Source organism: Camelina sativa, chromosome 5 (assembly GCF_030686135.1).
Source record: "Camelina sativa cultivar CO46 ecotype springtype chromosome 5, ASM3068613v1".
NCBI classification, from domain to species: domain Eukaryota; kingdom Viridiplantae; phylum Streptophyta; class Magnoliopsida; order Brassicales; family Brassicaceae; genus Camelina; species Camelina sativa.
Genome location: NC_141884.1, coordinates 33,864,044 through 33,881,410, shown reverse-complemented (window position 1 = coordinate 33,881,410; position 17,367 = coordinate 33,864,044). Strand labels below are relative to the sequence as shown.

The following is a 17,367-nucleotide window of genomic DNA, read 5'->3' as shown; positions in this document are numbered from 1 at the left end:
ACAAATACAAACAGATGGTTTACCACTGCTTTTAGCTTGACTAACAATGTCTTTCATTCGTTTCTTGGCTATCTTTAAGAACCCCTCTCTAACAAGCTCAGTAATCCTAGTATCCCAATAGAAGTTCCGCTACATATTACAATTGAATTAAGTTAATAATGATACTAAGTCAGTTATGAGAGATAATAAAACTTTGAATGCTATAAGACATTACCGCAAATGTCCTAAAATATCTCTCTTGAATGGGTGTAGGAGTAACCTCCCAACTGTAGTAAGGACCATCAAATTTCCCGGTAAATATTCTAGCAATCACCCGAGAAATTTTTCCTTTGTGCCTGTTAACCCTGTCACAAAACAAAAACAGAGTATTAGTCTATATAAGAACTTTGTAACAATAAGCGGATGTAACTTAAAGACAACTAAGCAAACAAAGTAAAGAAAACTTAATCAAACAAAGCAGTCCTTCACTAAACTTAATCAAACAAAAACAGAGTATTAGTCTCAACCAAACAATCAAACACAATTAGTCTCAACCAAACAATCAAACACAACCAAAAAATTAATCAACAAAACAATCAATCTCAACGTACCACTAAGCGGATGTAACAATCATTATCAACCTAACACAAAGAGCAAAGAGAAATTATCATAGAGTCTCAACGCCGGGACTGGGTTTGACAGACAGAACTGGTAGATGTTGTCAGCCTGGAAGAGCTAGCATAACATCTAACAAATCTTGGTAGTCTTGTTGGGCTGGATTAGGATTAGGGTTTCTTCTTCGGAAGGATTGAGATTAGGGTTTTCTTCGTCGTAATCCTCTTCCATATTTAGGTATGGTTTATTCTGGTATGAGTGGAGGAACATGAACCGGTGGTTGAGAAGCAGGAGGCGGTGGTTGAGAAGCAGGAAGCGATGGTTGTGTTCTCAGCGGAAACTGGGACGGCATAATTCTATTTGAATTAGTCACAGACTAAGGGCTTGATGGATTCGAGGAGTGAGATGACGTTCCGTCACCACTTCGATGGAGGCGATGGTTGTGTCCTCCACGTGAAGTCGCACCATTGGAGGCCCAATTACCTGTGCCATAACTGGGTTCCCCTGTAATCGCACCATTGTAAACCCTAACACCTCCAACAGATCTGCCTCTGTGACCCCTACTCGGCTTTCTATTACCAGCCATAAGAGATAGTAGAGAAAGAGGAGAGATTTGAGCTATTTGAGAGGAGAGATTCGAGAGGAGAAGAAGAGAGATTTGAGAGGTTTTCGACACATGGTCAAAAATTAGAAAGAGATAAAGAAACCCTAAATGGATTCTTTGCCAAGTAATTAACGAAGAGGAGTCGCAAAGCAGTCGCAAAAGAGACACATACTAAAAATATGGGGGGGGGGGATATTACGCGCCTAAACCTTGGCAAAAAATACTAAAAATTAGAAAACTATCAAATAGAGTAACACAATGGTCACAGAGGAGTAGCAAAATCGTTGCAACACCGTACCAAGATAGTCGCAAAAAAACAAGAGTCGCAAAGTTAGTAACAAGTTAGTCGCAAATTGTTACTCTATTGTGACTCTCAGACTTTAGCCACAATACAAATTTTTGGAATCTATAATTGTTGACCAGTTCTATTGATATCAATTAACAATATAGACTCATGATTTTCTTATAGAGTATATGAAATAGTTTATGAGCTTAAAATATTGTTTTTATATCTTTGTTTTGAAATTTTCATACAATTACAAACCATCTTATGAAATAACATATAACTCTCTAGAATGATTTAGATATTATGAAATTTTTGTCTCTAAATACTAAAATGGAAAGCTTTGACAAAGTTTATATGACTGATATTGATCAATTTAAAGTGGAAATGTGTATAGAATCATGTTAACATTTCTCTAATGTGAAATTTCAAATTCAAAAAATCAAGAGTTGCTAAAGAGTCTCAAAACAGTATATAATTCAGGTGTTAGACACTTAACAGTTGCAAAAGTAGTTGCAAAGTTGTCGCACATGCGGTAGCAACTTTGTCACAAAAATAGGAGTTGCAAATTCGTAACAAGTTATCGATAAATAAACTTGTGACTCTAGTATACGTTGCAAAATAGTTGCTAATTTGTGACTCTTTGTTTTTGATAAATTACTGTCACTGAACAGTCTCAAATTGCAATGTTTTTGCGACTATATATTGTTCGTCGTAAATGTGTGACTGTTTTTCTTCTACCGTAACTTTGGTCGGGAAACAGTCTTAAATGAATCGCTAAGTGATCGCTATTTTTTGCGACTGAAAAAAGAGTCACAAGTGGTAGTCTCTAAACGCAGGTTTTCTTGTAGTGTAGGAAAATAAGTGAAATTGTGAGTAACCAATCATTAATTGTATTGTTTAACTAATTTGGATATGTCAGTTGTTTGCTATATGTTTCTTGAGTTCTCTTCTGCTTTTAACTACTTGTTATGTAAGTGTTAGTTAGTTGTTTTCTTCGTCTTGGTCACCCTTTCATCTTGAAAAATAAATGGTGCATGTGATTGTATCGTATGTGTAAACAGTAGGAACTAACATTGTTTGATGATTTTAGATGTGATCTGAAAAAACACCATGCAGAGCAGAATTCTTCATTGAGACTTGCAAGAAATCTGATGAAAATTTTGTAATTGAGGAGGCTAAAAGGTGTGCGGTTAGTTTCCATCTTTTTAATAATATTCTTTGTTAGTGTTTTGGTTAGTTAGCTTTGTTGTTACCGATATTATGAATTAAATGTGAGATTATATTTTGTATGGATTTACTTGTGGTTTGATTGTACATGTTCTTGATATATTAATTGTATTTACTAGGATGAGCCAAGAATTTGGTTGACTCAAAATCCATCAACGCAAGTCACAAGCAACATAAAAAACGGTTTTTTCATACCTGCACAACTACACTATGTTCAATTCATACATCAAACTATCCACTGTGCTTAAAAATACATTAACTTTTAAATAATTTGAATTTCAAACCTTAACTTCAATTTTTGTACCTTAGCATACCAAAACATGTTTTTTGCTTAACTCTATTTAGTTTCCAAATACATTAACTTTTAAATAATTTGAATTTCAAACCTTAACTTCAATTTTTGTACCTTAGCATACCAAAACATGTTTTTTGCTTAACTCTATTTAGTTTCCGTTAAGTCAATCTGACGTGGAATCCACGTGTGCATCAGAACGACATCGTTTTAGTCATTCAAACAAAAGTAAAAAATAAGGTCACATGCAAAGTCAAACACTCTAAAAACTTTTCTGTAACCACTCGGACACACAAATCTATTATATTTTAATGAACAAAGATTTATTATATCCTCTTCTCTCTCTCTCTTTCTCCAAATTCAATCAAAAGCTTCTTTATTTCCTCCAATATTTTTATAGATCTTGCTAAAATTGGATCCGAATTGAGTATATATCCACCCAATTTGTAGAAGAATAGATTCGAGATTTGTTGTGATGTTTAAGTTGACCAAAACCCAATAATTGAACCTATAAATTGAGTAAAACCCTAATTTTTATGATTTGTTATTTACAGCTTTTGAAGATGGGAGATGAAACAGTTGTGATTACGGTACAGAGCGCGTTGAACCTCTTCATCTTCTCATTAACCATAGAGAAATCCAAAAAAAACTGTAGAGAAGATCTTCCCAACACTCGACGTTTACCAGACCATCTTACACCTAATTCCCAAAATCGATCAGATCTTCAGCTACGATTCTACGGTTTGTCTTGTTGCTTTGACTAAAAAAAAAGAGTGGTTAAAGAAGATATATTACAATATTACAATAAATCTATATGTCCGAGTGGTAAATGAAATGTTAATGGGGGCTTAGATTTTGCGGGTTAGAGCCTAGTATGTGACATTATTTGTTTATTTTTATTCGATTAAAATGACGTTGTTTTGAACAAGATGAAGTAACAATGGAGTAAAACGCATTAGTATATTAATATATTTAGATCACAGATCAGTTCTTGCGAAGCACGATGAGGTAATGCATTCCAGGTTTGCAATTCTGGAGACGAGACATCTGTTCGCGCGCCTTGACCTCGACAAGCTTAAAAGCTTTCCTCATGATCTTGGTCCCAAAATGTGCGGTAATGAACGCTCCATAAAAGGCTTTGAAGGAGATGGCCAATATCTTGGGGTCTAAAGGGCCTCGATTGTGAACTTCCCATTCTCCTCAATGATTTGCCTTATCTCGCCTTGTTCCGCAAAGTAAATTGAGGTTCTGAAAGTGTCCACCTTTTCTTGCTCGGTCACACCCTTTTTTAAACCAAAAAGAGAAGAAGATAAGTTAGTTAAGTACTTTTGTAATTGTAGGTAATACTTTGAAGATAAAACTATGTTATCTCTACCTGTTTAGCAAGATCACTAAGAAATTCTCCGATAAAATCCATTACTGTTCCTTTAGGTGTCTCGGACATCTTAACTCCGTCTCTTAGACACGAACCTAAAAGCAACATCAAACCCCCAGGAACGAGCTCTTCAGCTCTAACATCCAATAGTTTCTTGGTGTCGATAGAGTATTGGTCAAGATACGCTTTCTTGACAGCTTGGTTAAACCCGGTGCACTGCATGTCTTTGTTCCATAAGGAAGAGTCACGGTCAATGATCCCTTTGGGAATCTTGGAGGTGAAATGGAAGGCGTAACTCATGACTCCAATGTGGAAACTCTCCTTAGGGAGAACACGGTCGAAGAAGGAACCAGGAACTCCGGCGCTATAGTATCTTCTCCCTGGAGGAAGTGTCTTGAAGAGAGTGTTGAAATCATTGAGGGTAAAGTCGTTGAACAAGACTTGAAACTCGATGTTATCCACCGGGCTTTGTCCGGTTTCTCTTTGGTACATTTCTTCTACCGCATCTATTATATTTTGGACTGCCACAAAAGTGTTAGGTCCACTCGCACAACCAAAGTCTGCTACATTGAACCGATTGGATATCAAATCGAGGCTGAGGTTGGCTTAGATTGCCTCGGTCATCTTGTCCTTTGCCGCTTCCAACAACGCTCTCTGTATATAGAGGAGACGGTTAAATACATACATCTTATGAGTTAGGAATACAGAACCTAGCTAACAAAGGAATACAAAATATATGTATTAAAACCTGATACGAAGACTGTTGGTTGTAACTCTCAGGACCATCTCCTCCAATCATGATCCAATCTGGTGTGGTAGTCATAGTGTCTCTCTTTTTTTTTTCTCACTCTTCTTCTCTTGTTTGATGCTTTGGTTTGTGATGAGTGTAGTGATAATTCATGGACGTCTCTATTCCTATTTATAGTAATATTTCTTGTGAGTTTAATATTATCATATTCAACGTAACTTTATGTGGTCTAATAATTATGTAACAGGTAACAACCCGCACTATGTGCAAGATAAATCGATTTAAAGAAAATTATTATAAGTAAAATTATTATCTTAGAATCAATATCTGTTTGTATCAAACATAATATGTAACTAAAGTTTTTTATTTATTTACTTAAAACTGTATTTTTCGTATAAAAAATACGTTTTATCCGTGAAATCTTTGAATGTGTATGAGGTTTTATGGTAGAGAAAATATTGATAAAATGTTACTATTTATTGCAATATGTCTTGTGTGGTTTAAAAATCAAATTCATATCTTCTTATGTTTTATCTTTTAATCACAATAATTTTGCATGTTTCTTATGTAACCATAACAACATATACTAAATTACTCTATAATTTAATTATTTAATTTTATTATATGTTAGTAACAACCGGATTCTAAACTAAATTTTCTGTAGATAATCTAATTTATTAATTTAATATTTTTGATTAGGCTGTTTAAATCATTTGAGTTAGTCGGTTTGTTAATATTTTCTATAAATGACGGATTATTACAAAAAAACATTATGAAAAATAAATGAAATTCCAAAATCAACGTATTCGTGTAAAAATACATTTTACCCGTGAAATATTTGAACATGGTAAAGAAAATATTTATAAAATGTTAAAATTTATGGCAATATATATTTTTGTGTGTTTTAAAAATCAAATTTATATTTATGATTTATCGAGTAACTATAACAATTTTGCATAATCTACTAATCACTTATTTTAAATATATTATGATTTTTTTGGTTACTAAGTTTATTTATAATGATAACGGTTATTGTCTCATTCCTTTTTAATAGCACATAGATGAATATACAATTAGAACATATATTCCTATTCAGTTATCAATATTTCCATTTTTAATAAATAATCACACTAAATGTTGAGATTAATTAGTTTACATATTTAGATATATATAATAATCACACATCATGATATCCCCTATTTTGTTGTCATTTTCATATTTATTTATGAATATATATACATCTATATTTATTGGGAATTAAGTTTCTTTCAATGAGTTGGAGATAATTCAGGGGTAATATAATTCTTTTTATAATCAATTATAATAACTAATGAAATATAGTTATTTAAATTATTATGATAATAATATTAACATAAAAATATCATTTTGTTAATAAATTATATTTTCTTTATTTTTATTAACTTTATATTAATTGATATGTTTTATAGCCCTTTTAGAATATTTTACTTATATTGATTTCAAGAAATCAATATTTATATTAATTTTAAGAAATTAATATAATTTTGGCTTATATATTTGTAAGTAAATTTTAGTGAAATTTTGCCTTACTATTAAATTTGTGTGAGAAATGATAACATATCTAATTATTATTCTGTTAATTGTTTTAAAAATAAATACAATGACATAGAGAAGTAATTAATTAAAACAATTAAGAGGTATTTTGCTAAAAAGTGTCCTGAGCTCTCTGGCGGCGACAAAAAAAAAATTTCTGTAGATAATCTAATTTATTAATTTAATATTTTTGATTAGGCTGTTTAAATCATTTGAGTTACTCGGTTTGTTAATATTTTCTATAAATGACGGATTATTACAAAAAAAACATTATGAAAAATTAATGAAATTTCAAAATCAACGTATTCGTGTAAAAATACATTTTACCCGTGAAATATTTGAACATGGTAAAGAAAATATTTATAAAATGTTAAAATTTATGGCAATATATATTTTCGAAAAAAATTTCCCACAAGAAAATTTGACAAAAAAGTTTCCCACCAAAAATTTTTCCGCCAAAAAAAAATTTACAAAAAAGTTTCCCATCAAAAATTCACCTGCAGATCAATTGGTGGCAACTTGTCTTGTGGGAAGGTTGTTAAAGGGTGAGGACCAGGGTTCGAGGCTCGTCTGGCGCACCAATAACCTATTGGTGGATTTGGATATCCACAGTGATGAGTTAGGATCGATGCCCTGCAGGGCCATCTTGGAGTCTGTTGGGACGGCTAGCGGGAGGCTAGCAGGGTCCACGGATGGTCCGTTGGGGCAGCTAGCGGGGGGCTAGTGGGGTCTGCGGGACGGGTTGTCACATAAATCCAAATCGAACCACCATGTACTTCTCCGTTGACTTTCATAGCATCCCAAATTCCAACCAAATTCCACTACTTCCTCCATTAAGCCTTCATCGGTGGGTCTCATTAATTTGATCAATATCAAGAACCTTCTAGACTCATTCCCGTACAATACTATAACAAGCAAGACATATCTTTTACCACATGTGGTACTCTTTCTCTCCCCCAGACTTATTCTATTTTATCTTCCTTAGAGCTTTGCTTTGTTTTTTTTTTTTCTCAAAGTTGTAGGCGAATAATGGAATCATCGGTAATTTACTTACCCCTCGCTTCCAAGCTTTGTATGATCATTTGACTCAAGAGTAGAATAATGAGGTCACATGTAATTTACCTACCTCTCTAAACTGATCAAAATCATCTCATCTTTTATTCTTTTCTTTTTTTAACAAAGCTCTCAGGATTTTTTTTTGTTTTAACATGAATAAGGGAGAGGAGTACCATTTTCTTTTGTAACCTTACTTGTCAGGTATGAACAAGGAGTCAAGCTCTATGAACATCAATCTCCTTGATGAGATAAAAAAAAAGTAAAGAAATTACCTCAAGCTTTTATGGATTCTATTGGAAATTCGGATGTCTCTGGTTCACTGGTCAGCCATTGGATTTTTCATTAGTCGGATTTGTACATTCAATCTGCAGCATTAATCAAGCAAGGCAGTACACTAAAAACAAAAATCATAGTTCCCAACAAAATTTTGACTCAATAAAACCATTTTTTTTTGGATTGACGCTCAAAAACAAAAACGTAGTTAGTAACTGCCAAAATAATTCAAAAGAAAAAGGAAAAAGAAAAACCTACCAGTGGGTTGCCTCCTACTAAGTGCTTGTTTTCAGTCATTAGCTTGACTGTGTCGGATCTCAGGCATCCGGTGGATCAGAACATGGCAGTGAATGCTTCCGAGAGAATGTCCTCTTCATCTAAGGGGGTGTGTAGGCAGTATGTGCATAAGATCTGCCAAGGATGTGAGGAACATGACCAGGGCGGGACTGAGGTATGGTTGGCTTTCTTTTAAGTCCTACAAAATCATCAACAGAAGAAACAAGCGTTCTACGATAATCTCGTGGCTTGGTTAACTGCAAAACTGTGTTTGTACCTTTTAAATTCTTATTGATGATAGGAGAAGGTTTAGGAGAAGGACATGCATACCTTGGCCTTACCTGTGGGTTATGGACTGTGGAATGGTGAGATTTCAGCTTTATAATTGGTCTAGGACTTGCAGCTAAGGAATCAACTCGAGAATCTTCGGTTTTGGACAAGTCTGAGCCGATTCTGGAAGGTGTGTCGAGCGATGCAACAGCTGCATTGCCTGCAACTCGTGTTTCATTAACGATTCTGCAGCTTTCCTCAGCAATCCGTGTTTCCATTACAAAAACATCATCTACCAGAAACTTGTCATGTATCATAACCTCATCATGGTCTCTAGTACTGATTAGATGATCTCCACTCCAATCTTCAAGCTTAACAGCTTGCTTACTCACTTTCTCAACAGTCTGCAACTCTTTGTCATACCCAACAGTAATGTCTTAATGAAGTTCTATGAGCATATCATCATCAGAAGCAATTTTCACAGAAAATGTCTGACCATCAATAGTGGGAACCCTTCTCAGCTTGTCCATCTCAAATTTCATAACCAAATCATCTATATTCAGAGCTATGTGTCCCTTCTTAACATCAATGATGGCACCAGCTGTAGCCAAGAAAGAGCGTCCTAAAATGAGAGGATCACTAGGCTCTTTGCCATACTTCAACACCACAAAGTCAGTAGGAATCATGCAATCTCCAATCTGAATCGAAATATCTTCCAAGACACCTTCAGGAATCCTTCTAGATCGATCAGCTAAGATAAGAGAGTTCTTAGTTGATTTGAAATCTGTCATCCCAAGTCTCACAGCAACAGAATGGGGCATCAAGTTAATACTAGAGTCAATATCACAAAGTGAGTGAGGAAACCTTCCTGTGGAGATAGAGCAATCTAACACAAAACTTCCAGGATCTGGTAACTTCTCTCCAATCCTACTCTGAATCACTACACTTACTTCCTTAGAGACAACCACCTCCTGCTTCTTATCCTTCTTCCTCTGTGGAGGCTGCTTCAACAGAGTTGAGCTGACATCCTTTGTAAGCAGTGCTCCTTCCTCAGACTCAAACCATTGGTGACCATTCTCTTGGCATACCGCTTAATCCCAGGAGAAAGGCATCTCAATCATTACTTTGTCCATCAAATCCTTGCATCTAGCTTCTTCAATCTCCTGTTTGGATCTCCTCGGCTTAGGAAAAGGAACCTTCGGTTTATAAGCTTGCTCTGAATCAGATGCTGGAACTCGAAGAGAAACCGGAGCTGTTTGTGGGGTGTGTCGATCGATGCTGATGGTGCATCGATCAATGCTTGGTGGTGATTGTGTCGGTCGATGAATCTGTATATCAGTCGATGCAAGCTCTGCAACCATAGTATCATTGTCTTCTTCCTTCACCAAAATTGCATTACAAGCATGCTTGGGGTTCGACTCTGTTCTTCTAGAAAGAAGTTCCTCTTGTCTTTTAACAGACCCAGCAGTCTAAATAACTTGATTCTCCAGCTTCTTGACATGATTATTTAATTGATATGTCTATATTTTCTCTCCCTTTAGCATATATTTATTGTGCATTTAGCTAGGACAACTTTGCATGTCTAGGTAGTTCTTGCATCATCCTTGCATACATTGTGCATTTTAGAGTATTTCAGGTATCTAGGAGACGTTGGGAACACATCGCTCAACATCGTCGTTCGAGTCGCCGTTCGAGTCGCCGTTCGAGCCATCCTCCAAAGCGTCGTTCAGGTCGCCATTCGAGCCATCCTCCAAGGCGTCGTTCGAGTTGCCGTTCAAGTTGTCATTTGAGCCATCCTCCAAGACGTCGTTCGAGTCGCACTACTCTAGTCATTTGAGTCACTCCACTCGAGACACCTCGTTCGATTCCTTCCACCCGAGTGGGATTTAGCTTTTGACGTCTTCATCAAATGTGTAGAGAATTGAGTCATCTTTCCAATGCCGTTTATTTCAAGCCAATCTGAGGTGTGGTTCAAAAATTATCATTGTTTTAGTTGAAGCGTATACATCCAACTCTAGTCGCCACCCGTCGACTCGACCCTCCAGCTCGAGTCGCCACCCGTCGACTCGACCCTCCAGCTCGAGCCGCTGCCCGTCGACTCGACCCCCCTCCGCTCGAGCCAACACCATCACCCACTCGAGCCACTACTCGTTCGCACATGTCAGGAAGACGTTCTGTCTTACACGCTTCAGGAGATTCCGAAACTGACTCTTCATCTTGTCGTTTTAAGTTTTAGGGATTTACATGTTTTTACTATAAATACGTTTTGTTAAGTCTTGGCGGACATCATCTTATCTTTTATCGCATTTTGTTCTGAAGGTCACCTAGCCTCCAAAACTGTTCTGAGACTTTGTTTCTAGATATCTTTTAATACATTGAGTTTTTGCATTTGATTTCTTCTGCAAAGTTGTTCATCTCATTTTTACCTATCTAAGAATGCTTGTTTCAATGTTTTCTGAATTTGTATTGTTGATGATGATTTTCGGATCTGAGTAGTGTGTTAGTTCTTGAGGATGGGATAGATTAGGTGGAGGATCTTAGGATGTAGAGTGTTTAAGCGTTGATTGCATGATTCCCTTCTGGACTAGAGTAAGAAATACTAGTTTCTCTCTGACCAATTGGGACTAGGTTCGAGACATTTCCACACCCAAAAGGTGTTTGATGAAATGTCTGACCAACTAGAGCCAGAGACTTACGTTCCTAGCCTAAGAGATTAGTTGTCTAGGATGTTTGCTGATGTGAATGAACTTATTTGTCTTGCCTGCTTGACCATGTTCCTCTAGCGAGAGCTAGGAATGGAAGTGGTTGAGTCCGAGTAGCTTTTGCCAAGAGATTTGATTAGCTAGGTTGTGATGTTCATTGTTTAGGGATAGTTTGCTTGTGGTATGTTAAACACTCTGTAGACTAGGATACTCCACCGACATCAATTACTCCCATCCTTAGGACTTTTATCTTTTTGATTGATATTACATTCCTGAGACTGTTTCATTTGTTCATGCTTAGAATCTTTTTCAGTTACGCTTATTCTTGCTTGCTTCTTGTCATACATTTTCATTTCTGTTTCTGTGATTCATTTCCGTTTTGTATTTTGATCATCCTAGGATTGTTAGGAAAACACTCTTTTTGAATTGGCTTAACTTGTGACTTCTTTATTGAATCTTGAGTGACTAGCATCATCCCATTTGGATTGACACCTTAAGTACTACAACTACATAAGGTTAATTGAACCTACTAGGAGACACACAAAAATCCTAGTATCAATTTAGCGCCGTTGCCATTTGGGATTCGTTTTGCTACATTTCAGATTTCAAGTTTTGCAAGATTAAGTTCTGTTACACTTATCATTCTGGGTATTGACTTGCTTTGGTTGTCTGCTTGTTTGTTTTGCATCTCAGGTACCTGTTGATTGCAACCTTGCATGCACACCAGATCAAGAGGGCTTCAGAATCTCCTTCTTGTTATCGACGAAATCAATCGGTTACAACGCCCACGACAAACTCGTACTCCCACTGATCATCCCGTACCAGTCACTATGGAACAACAGAATGAACCACATTCAGGACCGCAAAACATTGCTGTTGGGGATGCACCAAACACTCATACTCAGCATGCTGGAATCGTCCCTCCCGCCGTGCAGAACAACAACTTCGAGATCAAAAGTGGTCTGATCACCATGATCTAAGGAAACAAGTTTCACGAGTTGCCTATGGAGGATCCACTCGACCACTTGGACGAGTTCGACCGTCTTTGCAGTTTCACCAAGATCAACGGCGTGAGTGAGGATGGTTACAAGTTGTGCCTCTTCCCTTTCTCCCTGGGAGACAAGGCTCATCAATGGGAGAAAAACCTTTCCAAGGGATCAATCACCACCTGGGATGGTTGCAAGAAAGCATTCTTGGTCAAGTTTTTCTCAAACTCCAGAACAGCACGTCTCAGGAATGAGATTTCCAGCTTCACTCAAAAGAGCTCAGAATCATTCTGTGAAGCATGGGAGCGTTTCAAGGGTTACCATAGCCAGTGTCCACACCATGGTTTCAGCAACGAGTCGTTGCTAAGCACTCTATACCGTGGTGTACTTCCAAAAATCCGCATGCTGCTTGACACTGCTTCTAACGGTAATTTCTTGAACAAAGACGTTGATGAAGGATGGCAATTGGATGAGAATCTCGCCCAGTCAGACGGCAACTACAATGAGGACTATGACTGCACAGTTCGCTGCGACGTTGGGTCTGAGGAGAAGTATAAGAAAGACCTCAAGAATGTCAATGAGAAGCTTGACTGTATCTTGTTAAGCCAGCAGAGGAGCGTCCACTTTGTATCTGAGGATGACCCTTTCCAAGTTCCAGATGGAGAGGGCGAGCAGACTGAGGAGATCAGCTATGTTCAGAATCAGGGTGGATACAACAAAGGTTACACCCCCTACAAGACGAACCCCAATTTGTCTTACCAAAGTACCAATGTTGCTAATCCACAAGATCAGGTGTACCCGCCTCAACAACAACAGCAAGGTCAACAAAAACCTTTTGTGCCTTACAATCCGGATTTGCTCCAAAACAACAGTTCCAGCAGGGTTACCAAGCTCCCTCAGGACCACCTTCAGGATTCCACCCTTAACCAGTTCAGCCTACTCCAACCCCAGATCAAGAAATGAAGCAGATGATGCAACAACTTCTTCAGGGCCAAGCTAGCGGTTCCATGGATACTACAAAGAAGTTCGCTGACCTTAGTCAGAGGATGGAATGCTCCTACAATGATCTGAACGTCAAATTCAAAGCTCTGAATTCGATGATAAGGTACATGGAAGGCCAATCCGCTTCTACTTCTGCCCCAAAGCCTGGCCAATTCCCAAGAAAGGCTGTTCAGAACCCCAAGGAGTTTGCCAATGCCATTACGCTACGAAGTGGGGAAACATTGCCTCCCAGGCAAGGAGTTCCAGACGTCACTGGGGTCAGTGAGGGATTAGATGGGGAGGATTTTGTTCAGGATGATGTTCAGATGGAGAACCCCATTGTGGCAGTCAAAGATCCAATCGAGCCAGTGAAGCAGTCCGAACCTGAAGCTGTTAAGGAACCCGTTGTTCCTGATGACAAACCCGCGAGATTCATACCTCCACCGTACAAGCCTCCTCTACCATTTCCGGTGAGTTTTAAGAAGCAACTTACTGAGAAATACAAAGCTATGTTCGAACAACAAGTCAAGGAGATTGAGTTGAAGATGCCATTGCTAGATGCATTCGCACTTCTTCCTCACTACCAGAAATTTCTCAAGGACCTAGTAATGGAGAGATCAAAAGAGGTTCAAGGCATGGTGGTACTGAGTCTTGAGTGCAGTGAAATCATCCAGAAGAAGGTTGTACCCAAGAAGCTCAAAAATCCTGGATCATTCACTCTACCCTGCTCCATTGGACCTATGTCTTTTGAGAGGTGCTTATGTGATCTTGGCGCTTCAGTGAATCTGATGCCATTCTCTATGGCTAAGAGGTTGGGTTTCACAAGGTTTAAGGGATGCGACATCTCCCTCATCCTTGCAGATAGATCAGTGAGACTTCCACATGGTATCTTAGAGGACTTATCTGTCAGGATCAGAGATGTGGAAGTGCCAACCGACTTTGTGGTTCTGGAGATGGATGAAGAACCAAAAGATCCTCTGATCTTAGGAAGACCGTTCCTAGCGACTGCTGGAGCCATCATTGATGTCAGAAATGGCAAGATTGACATCAATCTGGGCGACGACTTCACTATGAAGTTTGACATCAAGGATACCTTGAAGAAGCCAACGATAGGAGGACAAGTCTTCTACATTGAAGAGATGGATAAATTGGCTGATGAGTTGTTGGAGGAACTAGCTGAGGAGGATCATCTCAAGACTGCTTTGACCAAGGGTGGAGAAGAAGGGTTCCTGCATGGGGAGACCACTTGTTACAAAAATCTGCTAGATTCCCACAAAGAAACAGATTACAAAAATCTGCAGTTGAGACAGAGAGTTTAGAACGTGATATCTCCCACTCGACCGACGTCAAGACCCGACTTGAGACACCGATGTCCCGATCGATCGAGTCGCACCCCTCTCACTCGACCGCGATCATTCCAGACTCCCATGCTGACGACTGGTCGGAACTGAAAGCTCCAAAGGTAGAACTCAAAACTCTTCCTTCCGGGCTCAGGTACGTTTTTCTGGGAACCAATTCTACTTATCCTGTCATAGTGAATGCTAGGTTGAGTGATGATGAATTGGGGTTGCTAGTAACTGAGCTAAAAAAGTTTAGAAAGGCTATAGGTTATTGTTTAGATGATATCAAAGGAATCTCACCTAGTCTTTGCACACATAGGATCAATCTTGAAAATGAGTCTTATGCTAGTATTGAACCCCAAAGAAGATTGAACCCTAATCTGAAAGAGGTAGTTAAGAAAGAAATCCGAAAACTACTTGATGTTGGAGTTATCTATCCTATCTCTGATAGTACTTGGGTATCTCCAGTGCACTGTGTACCTAAAAAAGGAGGAATCACTGTCATCAAAAATGAAAAAAATGAGCTAATCCCAACTAGGACCATCACAGGACATAGGATGTGCATTGATTATATGAAGTTGAATGCTGTTTCTAGGAAGGAGTATTTTCCTCTACCTTTCATTGATCAAATGTTGGAAAGACTAGCTAGTCATCCTTATTACTGTTTCCTTGATGGGTATATTGGATTCTTCCAAATCCCTATCCACCCAAATGATCAGGAAAAGACAACTTTTACTTGTCCCTATGGCACTTTTGCCTATAGACGCATGCTATTTGGTTTGTGCAATGCTCCTGCCACCTTTAAGAGGTGCATGACTTCAATTTTCTCGGATTTAATTGAGGAGTCAGTGGAAGTGTTTATGGACGACTTCTCTGTATACGGTTCCACTTTCTCCTCCTGTTTGTTGAATCTATGCAGGATATTGACGCGATGTGAGGAGACGAACCTGGTGCTGAACTGGGAGAAATGCCACTTCATGGTTGAAGAAGGTATCGTTCTCGGACACAAGATTTCTGAGAAATGAATTGAGGTTGACAAAGGTAAGATTGAGGTCATGGTTCAACTTCAACCGCCTAAGAAAGTGAAGGACATCAGAAGTTTTCTGGGACATGCTGGGTTTTACAGGAGATTCATTAAGGACTTCTCAAAAATTGCAAGACCTTTGACAAGGTTGATGTGCAAGGAAGTTGAGTTCGAATTTGATGCAGCGTGCTTGGAAGCTTTCAGCAAGATCAAGGAGGCCTTGGTTTCGGCACCCACAGTTCAAGCTCCGAATTGGGATCATCCGTTTGAGATTATGTGTGACGCTTCAGACTTTGCAGTTGGAGCTGTTCTGGGACAGCGTATTGACAAGAAGCTTCATGTCATCTACTACGCGAGTCGCACCTTGGACGAGACTCAGGGAAGGTATGCTACCACAGAGAAGGAACTCCTAGCAGTTGTGTTTGCATTCGAAAAATTCAGGAGTTATCTTGTGGGTTTGAAGGTCATTGTGTATACCGATCATGCTGCTTTGAGACACATCTACTCGAAGAAGGATACCAAACCGAGACTGTTGAGATGGATCATGCTTCTTCAGGAGTTTGACATGGAGATAGTTGACAAGAAAGGAATAGAAAATGGAGTTGCAGACCACTTGTCAAGGATGAGGACTGAAGATACTATTCCAATAGGTGACTCAATGCCTGAGGAACAACTTCTGGTCGCCCAGGTTTGCGAGCAGATGCATGACACCGGGGTTGAGAACCTAAAAATCAACTGTATGGCGATCACTTCGGATATTGCACCATTGTATGCTGATTTCGTGAATTACAAGGTCTGTGGAAAAGTTCCTGATGACATGGATCCCTACAGGAAGAAGAAGTTTTTCAGAGAGGTCAATCACTACTTCAGGGATGAACCCTATCTATACAAGAGAGGTTCTAACGGTCTGTTCAAAAGATGCATAGCAGAAGGGGAAGTACAGGGAGTGCTTGAGCACTATCATGGCTCCACCTATGGAGGTCACTTTGCCACGCTCAAGACAGCTCAGAAGGTTTTTCAAGCAGGTCTCTGGTGGCCAACCTTGTTCAAGGACGCTCACAGTTTCATCACTATGTGTGATGCTTGTCAAAGAATGGGCAACATCACAAGGAGGAACGAGATGCCCCAGAATCCGATCCTGGAAGTAGAGATATTTAACGTTTGGGGGATAGACTTCATGGGACCTTTCAACCCCCCCCCCCCCCATCAAATGGTAATGTCTATATTCTGGTGGCAGTTGATTATGTTTCTAAGTGGGTTGAAGCCATTGCCAGTCATACCAATGCTCACAAGGTCGTTTTGAAGTTGTTCAAGAGTATAATCTTTCCAAGGTATGGGATACCCAGAGCAGTGATCAGTGATGGTGGAACTCACTTCGTCAACAAGGTGTTTGAAGGTATGCTGAAGAAGTATGGGGTCAAGCACAAGGTGTCTACCGTGTATCACCTTCAGACTAGCGGACAGGTTGAAGTCTCGAATAAGCATATCAAGGGTATCTTGTCAAGGATTGTTCGGGTTTCGAAGAAAGATTGGTCTGTCAAGTTCGACGAGACTCTCTGGGCGTATAGGACGGCTTTCAAAACGTCAATAGGAAGAACACAATTTCAGTTGATATATGGTAAAGCATGTCATCTCCCTGTAGAGGTTGAGTACAAGGCGCTTTGGGCTATCAAGTTGCTGAAGTTGGATATTGATACAGCTCAGGCTAAGAGGACTCTCGACCTACATGAATTGGAAGAAATCAGACTTGATGCTTATGAG

General features: G+C 38.7%; 1 non-coding gene and 1 pseudogene across 2 annotated transcripts; both read right to left on the bottom strand.

The window, feature by feature from the left end:
- Nucleotides 1–3,987: 3,987 nt before the first annotated feature.
- Nucleotides 3,988–5,217, bottom strand: LOC104787695 (paraxanthine methyltransferase 1-like; annotated as a pseudogene). Its single transcript, XR_015557692.1, has 3 exons — nt 5,127–5,217; nt 4,379–5,032; nt 3,988–4,286 (listed from the first exon to the last, which is right to left on the bottom strand). The product of XR_015557692.1 is annotated as a paraxanthine methyltransferase 1-like (transcript).
- Nucleotides 5,218–12,501: 7,284 nt separating this feature from the next.
- On the bottom strand, nt 12,502–12,608 carry LOC147944705 (small nucleolar RNA R71). The gene has a single exon (XR_015558652.1). It is a non-coding gene; the product is annotated as a small nucleolar RNA R71 (small nucleolar RNA).
- Between the last annotated feature and the right edge of the window lie 4,759 nt (nt 12,609–17,367).